We start from the raw sequence: 9,514 nt of genomic DNA, 5'->3' as shown, positions 1-9,514 counted from the left end.
TATTAGCAAGATTAATTTAGGACCCTTTTAGTTTCCTGTCGTATAAAGAAAATTCAACTTTAGCTCTGGTTATCAATAATTGTTGGTGTAAAGGGAGACTTATGTGCTGTTTTTATACTAGTGGATGCAATGCCAAGTCAACCCAAAATGCATTTTTCATTCATACTCTTAATTTAGTTAACCTATCCTGAATGAGGTACATATGTGATTGATTTCTTTATCTGTTTCATATATCTGACTGAAAACAAGACTTTTTAAATTTCTCTATAAATTTTGTTTATTTCTTCCATAAGACACAGGTGCATCGGAATTAGATTTTCTCCTCTTTGTAGTACTAGATGTTTACCATTATTTTTAATAGAAAATGTTTTATTACATTTACCTAGGTAGATATATATGTGCTGTCCTTTATTTGTGATTACATCTATTGCTTCATTATTTAGAGAAGCAGGTGTAAGAGGATAGCTTAGGATAAGAAAAATTTAAATTCATGCCTTCATTCAAGCAGAATTGTGTAAAATTTTAATCAGAGCCCTTTTTTTACATCACGGAATAAGGCTTGTGATTAATTCTGCCTATGCATAACAACTGGTACAGCTCTGCTGTTAGAATTTTTTAATACGTTAGTAGGATCTTTTTTAAAAATATTTTATTTATTTATTTTTTAGAGAGTGGGGAAGGGAAGGAGAAAGAGTGGGAGAAAAACATCAGTGTGTGGTTGCTGCTCATGTGTCCCCTACAGGGGACCTGGCCTGCAACCGATGCATGTGCCCTGGCTGGGAATCGAACCAGCTACCCTTTGCTTCACAGACCTATGCTCAATCCACTGAGCTACACCAGCTAGGGCCGTTAGTAGGATCTTAACTCTAGGTATATTAAATTTTTATGCACGCTTATCAAATACATTTTACTTTTGAGTTAATGTGCTGTCACTTCTGCTCTAAGAAAACTTTGATTCTGTATCACAAGTAAATTTTGAATTGGAAAGTAAATATTCTTCTGATCATCAAAGACAATTTTTGTCTTTCCATAATTTCAACTATTTTTGCGGTTGCATATTTTGTTAGTTTCTTACAGCTGCCATTTGAATCAGCCAATATATCTATATATATATTTTTTTTGTTTATTTGTTTTAATGGGGATCCAACACGAAACGTGAATAGTCCAAGGTTGCAAGTTTAATTGTGGTGAAGTTACAGATTTAGATTGTAGTTCAAATTAGAGAAGACATGGTGCTTAGATTCTGAAGACAACCTGCATGGATGCTACAGCCAGAGGAAAAGGCAATGTTAGAGTGTTCAAATAAACAATATACAGAATATTACAATTATGGAGTTGAGGTAGGGAGTTAATGCACAAGCTGTGCCTATAAAATAATGAATGCTTTGGAAAATATATAAATTTCTATTCGGTGAACATCATCCTTTACTCGGTAGGCTATCGGTTCTCAAAATGTTGGTGGAACTGGCATTAGAGCTTAAAATAAAAGTTCTTTTGAATAGTATCAATAGGGGGAGATGATTTTCTTTAAATGTTTTGAGACAGTCAATAAATGGTTTTGATTCAAACCTGTTGAGTAAAGATAAGTAGCCAGGCTGGATCAGAAAGCTGTGTGTGCTGATATAACTAAATTAGAGTAGCTTTCTCAAGTAGCCAGTAATCTGGCTCAGGTAGCATGGCCTGTCACAACACCAAATTTAAAGTACCTGCAATAAAGTTGGGCCTTTTGCCCTGGCTCTTGTGTCTCAGTAGTAGATTGAGTGCCAGCTTGGTAACCAGTATGTTGCCAGTTCAATTCCTAGGCAGGGCACGTACCTGGGTTGCTGGCCAGATCCCCAATAGGGACAAGTGAGAGGCAACTACGTATTGAAGTTTCTCTCCCTCCCTCACCCGCTTTCTAAATAAATACATTTTTTTAAGTTGGGTCCTTTATGACTTTATTATAGCCATTCCACCAGTCACTGTAACTTCATGGCCTCTGCTCTTTAGAAATAGGTTTCCGTTGGTGAATGCCTTGAGTATTGAAGGATGAGGTGTCAGCTTCTCAGAGGCCTTCCAGCTCCATTTTAGATTGCTCTCGTAAATACCAACTTCATTTTTTGGTCTTTGCTGTACATTTTTCCCTTTCTGTTGAGATATTTCTGTAGTGAGCATTGATGATGAACCATTATGAAGTATTGATCTGTCACTGAGAAGTAACATTGATCCCTCATCTCCAGGAAGGCTCAATTCCTGTATGTTACGTCCCACGTAGGAGGGAAAGTAGTCTGAGTGTACAACAGGAGAGCTTATGGCCACATTTGAGCAACTAGAAAGGCTTGTTGCAAGTAGAGCTAAATCTCAATTCCCACATAGTTCTTTGGTAGAGGTGTTCTCAAATTTATTTGTTGTAACATCCCCAGGCGTTGGGCTAACATAATGGTAGTGGCTGTTCTTGATCATTCAGTGCACCTGGTAAGGCACCTGATTAATGAATGTAGTAAGTCGTATAATCATAAAACTAATAAATACACTTGAGCCTGTAATATAGAATGAAGCCAGGTCCCTCCCTATACCTGTAGGCAGCCAGCTAAATAAACTCCCAATTTAGGGGCTTATGTTCTGTCCAAGGATTGTAATGTTTTATTTCAGAACCTCAACTGTGTATCATTTTACCTATTATGTTGACAGGAACAATGTTGCTCTCCTAGTAGAGCACAAGTACCACCTTGCTGTGCTAACACAGCTGGAGCCCTACGGTTTTGTACTGCTACCTCAGCTAGATAGTCCAGAGCAGTGGCAGTGTTCCAAGAATGTCTTCCAAGAATAGAGTTCTGATTGACTTCTGATTCACGTATTTCATATTCAAAGAAGGAAAGCTCTAGTGAGGGTATGCCCAAAGCCTCGCTTATCTATTACGTGTTTTGGGGTGGAGAGGACTGAAAAGAACATATTCAAAATCCCAATTTTGTTTGTTTTGGTCAAAGTGTATAGAGCCTAGTGTACAGAAGAGCCTAGATTGGTCATATTAGCAGAGGAAGAGCCTTTCTGGTGACAGCATAACCTTACCATATCTGCCTCAAAATTTGGTTTGACACGGTGAGGTATACTTGGGTCGCACATAAGAAGAAACACCTGGTGCCCTCCAGTGCAAGCCTGTGATTAGGCCCTTAACCCAAACCCTGAAGGCAGTATTAAGTCCTATTTATGAGGCAGGGAGGAGTCTATGTTCTCCAGTTGTTCGATCATAAATGTCAACACAGAAGACATTAAGTCACGTTATTTATCATGAGTGATTAGCAGCACACCTGAGATTTTGATATGTTTGAGTCAGGATTGGAAGCTTAGTATGGGTTTGGTTCCAAGTTTTCAGGTTGGGATTTCTTAAAAGACATTTTGTTTTCCACCAAATAACCGGTTTTTTTCATCTAATTTTCAAGCAGTATTTGAGAGTGGGACCCTTGCTTTCCAGGATTAAATGGTGTTATTCCCTGAATTTGCCCACATTAAGGAGACATTGTAAGAAATACATTATAGTTGTTTAAGGCCCATCAAGGTGTGAACTCACCTGGATTATATAAAAGTATAGTTACACATTTTTATAATCAGTATGAAACAGGTGGTCAAAGGGGAGACCAAGTCTAAGTGGTTGCTAACTGTAATCATCTATGACTGGCCTGGCGTGGGGTCTTGGGAGAGAGATGAATCAGGTACCATCTGATTTGATCCTGGAATGAGAATTCTAGTGGTGGTCTTTAGTTGTTCAGAGATTTTCATCATAAGATCTCCAATAGGGCCCTGACTGGGTAGCTCAGTTGGTTAGTGTGTCCGGATAAGTCAAGGTTGCAGGTTTAATCCCCAGTCAGGGCACATACAGGAAGCAACCAACTCATTTATACAGAAAGTATAAATAAGCAAGCAACTTATTTATACAGAAAGTATAAATAAGTGGAATACCAAATCAGTGTTTCTCCCTCCCTCTCGATAAAATCAGAAAAAAAGATCTCTAATGTTAGAGTGTGATAACCACTCAGGTGTGAGTGTCCTTTCAAAATGAGAAAGATGAATCCATGAGTCAATACCCTAATGTTTAGCAGCACAAGGGTTAGTAATAGCTCATACGGCTCTATCTGTCTTGCAGAAGGACATTTTTATGGAGATGGCATTTCCAATAGACATATTGTCCTGCATGGAGATCATGATGTACAGACTTTTGTCTCCCGGGAGCTCCTGTGGCATGATTGCTCTATGACTGAGTTAGTGTTAAGGGCCCTTACAAGTTCTTAACTGTAAATCAGGAGGGCTCCATTCAGCAGTGCAGGTATAAATTTCTAGATCTAATCTTATAAATCTGCCAGTAATTTCAAAAGCAGACAATCTATGTTTGTGGCAGGGAGATCTTAAGTCAAGCAATAAATACCAAAGCAAGAGCCTTAGGCCAAAGCAGATTAAAACACTCAGAAGTTTTGTCAATTGAGTTTTAATTGCCCCATTAGTTCTACTAGACTGGAGGACTCGGCCTGATAAACAATGGAAATGTCGCAAAAGTGGCCAGATCTTAGAAACAGATTCTATGGTTTGTCCTGTAAAATGAGTTCCCTAGTCGCTTTGGACCTGTGAGGGGATTCTCCAAGTGGGAAAGGTCTCTAGGAGTATTTTACTGACTGGAGGCTGAGACTCTGAAGCATGCGAATGCCTCCACCCAATGAGAAAACAGACAAATCATCACTAACACTTATTTGTATTCTTGGGAAGGGGGCAACGGAATGAAGTCCATTTGCCAGACCTACAGGTCCTAAAGGCAAGAGACCTTTGAGGAATGACTGCACTTTCTGCTTTGGGCAGATCTGGCATATTTGGAATACCTGGGAAGCTATCTTTGGAGATGGCTTCCAGTAGTGTTGTTTTCCTGGAAGAACCATTTTATCAGGATTCCAGTGAGTTAAGCCATGTTATGTACAATTGTATGCAATGGGGGAAGAGTGGATGGTCATTTGTACCTACTAAGTTTTTTTAGGTCAAATTTATAGCCCTGTTCCAACTCTTTGTATTTTGTCAAACAGTTCAATGCTGTTCCTCCATAATGTTATCTTTTAAATCCCCAGTTGCTTCAGGCAGTAGTGTAGGTGCTATGTTGAGGGGCCTAGATTGTTTTAATGTAGGTAAATTCACTGCAGTGTCAGCCAAATCATTACCTCTGATGTCCTCTGGGTTTGCCATTGCATGTCCAAGAATTTTTATGTTTGCTAAATATCTAGGTAAGTGGATAGCTAGGAGTTTGAAAACATAACATTTTAGTCTTTTGTCCAGAAGACCTGAATCTTCTCTGTTTCCAGAGGATACTAAAGTCATGGGCAACAACAAAGGCATAGCTGCTGTCAGTATATTGCAAGCTCGGGATAATGCATAGAGCTCTGCTTGTTGGACAGAAGATTCCAGAAACATTGGACTGGCCTCACTGGTTTCATTTATAGAAATAATTATACAGCCTGATATTGGCCTATTTCATCTTTTAGAAAGAAAGATCAGTAAATCAAACTAAGCATTTATCAAGAGATGTTTCCTGTAAATCAATTCAAGGAATTACTTGTCTGTTAGTGTCAGGCAATCTTAGGAGATTTTGTAGGAGAGAATAAGAAGAGTATCAGGGTTCAGAAGATTATAGTGAGCACTAAACATTAGATGAAGATAATAAAAGAACTTCATAGGAGGTTTGTCTGCTAGCAGAGAAGTCCTGAATCTGACGAGAGTTAAGTATGGCTTCCACTGAATGAGGCACATCAAGAGTCAGCGGAGAGCCCACTATTTTCTCTGCAACGTGCAATAGTAAATTGGCAGTGGCTGTATTAGCTCTCATACAGGGAGGAAGACCTTTGGCCATGGGATCTAATTGTTGCCTATAGTATCCTATGGATCTGTGTTGGCTTTCATGTCATCGGGACAACTAAGGCATTTCTGTCTCATGGTGAAAAGGAAAAGGGCAATTGGTAATTAAGATACCCAGGTGAAGGTGGGACCCTGACATCCTGCTATAGAAGCTAAAAAGAGTCTTCTTCCCTGCCTCCTGATTACCAAGGACATGGAACATGACCAAGGAGCCCACCACATTCTTCCAGTAATTCTGGAAGAAGAATTGCCTCTTCTTTTCTACCTAGGCAGTTCTAATTGATTTCGGTTGCTTTTGGTTAAGAACTATGACTCGAAGAATTGATATTCAAGGTATGTTGCAGGCAACAAACCCTTGGGAAACTCGAGGAATCTGATTTTGATCACCTTGTCTAGCTGTGGCAGTTCCATAGTATTGATAAACAGGAATGTGAACACCAAGAGTTCAGGAGGAGTAAGCATCTATTCAAGCCCTGGCTGGTATAGCTCAGTGGATTGAGCAGGGCCCTGTGAAGGAAAGGATCACTGGTTCGATTCCCAGTCAGGGCACATGCCTGGGTTGCAGGCCAAGTCCCCAGTAGGGGACATAGGAGAGACAACCACACATTGATGTTTCTCTCTCACTCTTTCTCCTTCCTGTCCCCTCTCTCTAAAAATAAATAAATAAAATATTTTTTAAAAAAGAAATGAGACTAAAAAAAATAGCTATTCAAGTTATTTTTTGCCCATTGAGGGCAGGGCTTCGGATACTTACAATGCACGAAGAAGTAACTGTGAATTTGTAGCCAGATAAATGGTTTGGTTGCTTTTGAAGGTACTGGACAGTTTTTAAAAAGAATAACTTCAAATCCTGTTTCTTTTCAACGCATAGTTAAAATTCTAAGAAATTTCTAGGGCTGTACTCTTCAGACACAGCTTTCTAACAATTATAAAACCAGACTTGAAGATTGATCCAGTAGGTTGCTGAAACTGTCAGCTGACTTGGCAGCTGGCAGTTAAACATCTACCATGGAAAATTTAGTGATTGAGAAAAGAGTGGTAACCCAAAAAAGTAAACAGGGATCATATTCAACCCCTCGTGACCCTCCTCAACAGCTAAGTCAGTCTTTCCATCGCCTAGATGTCATACCTGGACTGGGGTATGACAGTCCAGGGACTGTCATACCTGGAGACATCCTCCTAGGAAAGCATGGCAGGAAGGGACACTAAGCTTTGTTCCTGATCTTAGTGGGATCGCTTCCAGTTTCTCCCAGTTAAGCATAATGTTGGCTATAGGTTTTTTAAGGATAATTTTTATCAAGTTTAGGAAGTTTTCCTATTATTTCTAGTTTACTGAGAGAACTTTGTTCATGGATGGGTGTTGGATCTTGTCAAATTCTCTTTCTGTATCTATTGATATGATCATGTTATTTTCTTTTTTAGTCTATCAGTATGATGGATTACATTAACTGATTTTGAATGCTGAAAACCCTAACATACCTGATGACCTGGCTGGTGTGGTTTTGTTAGTTGGACCGTCATCCTGTAACTGAAAGGTTGCGGGTTTGATTCCTGGTCATGGCACATACTTAGGCTGTGGTTTTGATCCCCAGTCTGGGCACATACAATCCCTAGTCCAGGTGCATACAGGAGGCAACCAGTCAATGCTTCTCTCCTGCATCAATGTTTCTCTCCCTTTCTTTCCAAAAGCAGTGAAAAAGAAAAAAAAAACTTACATGCCTGAGAAATTTCCCACTTGATTATGGTGTATCTTTTTATATATTGTGAGATGAGATATGCTAATATTTTGTTGAGGATTTTTGCATTTAACATCATGAAATATATTGGTCTGTAGTTTTACTGTAATGTCTTTGTCTGGCTTTTATATTATGGTAATGCTGGCTTCATAGAAGGAGTTTGGAAGTATTCTCTCTGCTTCTATCTTCTTGAAAAAATTATAGGGAATTGGTATCATTTCTTCCTTAAATGCTTGGTGTAATTTACCAGTGAACCTATCAAGGCCTGGTACTTTTTCTGTTTTGGAAGGTTATTAATTATTGATTCAATTTATTTAGTAGATGTAGGCCTATTTGCATGTCTATTCTTGTGTGATTTCAGTAGTTGTGTTTTTCAAGAAATTGGTCCATTTCATCCTGGTTCTTAAATTTGTGAGTGCAGAGTTGTTGTCATAATATCCCTTTATCCTTTCAATGTGGGATTTTTAGTGATGTCCCCTTTCATTTCTGATATTAGTAATTTTGTCTTCTCTCTTTTTTTAAAAAAGATTTTATTATTTTAGAGAGAGGGGAAGGGAAGGAGAAAGAGAGGGAGAGAAATATCAATGTGTGGTTATCTCTTGCACGCCCCATGCTAGGGACCTGGCCCACAATCCAGGCACGTGGCCTTATCGGGAATCTAACCCGTGACCCTTTGGTTCACAATCCAGCACTCAATCCACTCAGCTACACCAGCCAGTGCTCTCTGTCATTTTTTTTTTTTTTAGGTAGCCATTTATTGAAGAAACTCCATCATTTGTCCTGTACATTTTCCTATCTGACTTCAGCTATTGCAGCCTCATGATGTGATTTAACAAGTTCTCTATTTTGCACCTCTCTCACCCTTATTAATAAAGTTAACATGAGGTGCAGTCTTGATTAGACTTTTTGACTAGAGCACTTCATGTTCCTTCCTGTTGTACCATCTTCAGGAGGCACATATCTGGTTCCCCCACTTTTACTGATATTAAAATGGATCAGTTGATTCAGGTGTGTAAGCATGATCTGTCTCATGCTTACACACCTGAATGAAGTTCTCCCTCAGCTTTTCATATAATCATTTAAGCACCCATTAATGATTAATATCAGGCTTTATTATTTCATTATTGAAAAATTATTGTTCTATTTCTTTATAGCTTCCATGTGCAATAACTGAAATTTTTTTAAAGAACTTTATCAACCATTTGGTTATCTTGAAATACAGTGTATATAGGAAAGGTAGAAAAAGGTTAATGTTTCCCTTTTTCCCCTCAGTGAATTGGTGACCTAGCAAACTCCAAAGGTGTGGTTTTTTTCTTAGCATCATAATGAATTTACGACATAATATGATTGTGCAAGTGTGTACATAGATATACATATATTTCCATGTATATAATTATGTGCCTCAGTTTATTGCAGTCCTTACTCATTTCATTGCTCAAACCATCTTATCTTTGGCCAGAAGAGCCTCTTTAAAGTTGGCGTCTCTAATTAAAAATTTTTGTTGTTTTTCATTACATTTGACAAATCTGATTAAAAGAAGCCAGCAACAGTATGAAATTTGATATTTACCTTGGTGATTCTCTAAGTTTCCATTTAAATAACCCTAAGTGTGCACTTGAATATCAAGAAGTCTGAAGAACATTCTATTTTAAACAATTGACTAAAGAGTAAAATTCATGCTCTAGGACAATGTACTATGCTTATCCTGTGGTTACCTTGCTATATCCTAGGATTCTGTTCCCCGCAGTTCAATATTATGATTTAAGAAGCTATTAGGAGACTTCCTTAACATCAAAGTAAATATATATGATCCACACAGCCTTCCTTCAAACTTCTATCTCCCTCTCTGTTGACTCCCCTTTTGTTTATGAAAATATTCAAATTTCTTTGTGAAAACAAACAAAATTTCCCCC

The sequence above is a fragment of the Artibeus jamaicensis genome, unplaced genomic scaffold, assembly GCF_021234435.1.
Source record: "Artibeus jamaicensis isolate MK-2021 breed Jamaican fruit bat unplaced genomic scaffold, CSHL_Jam_final scaffold_916, whole genome shotgun sequence".
NCBI classification, from domain to species: domain Eukaryota; kingdom Metazoa; phylum Chordata; class Mammalia; order Chiroptera; family Phyllostomidae; genus Artibeus; species Artibeus jamaicensis.
This window is presented reverse-complemented; position numbering follows the sequence as displayed.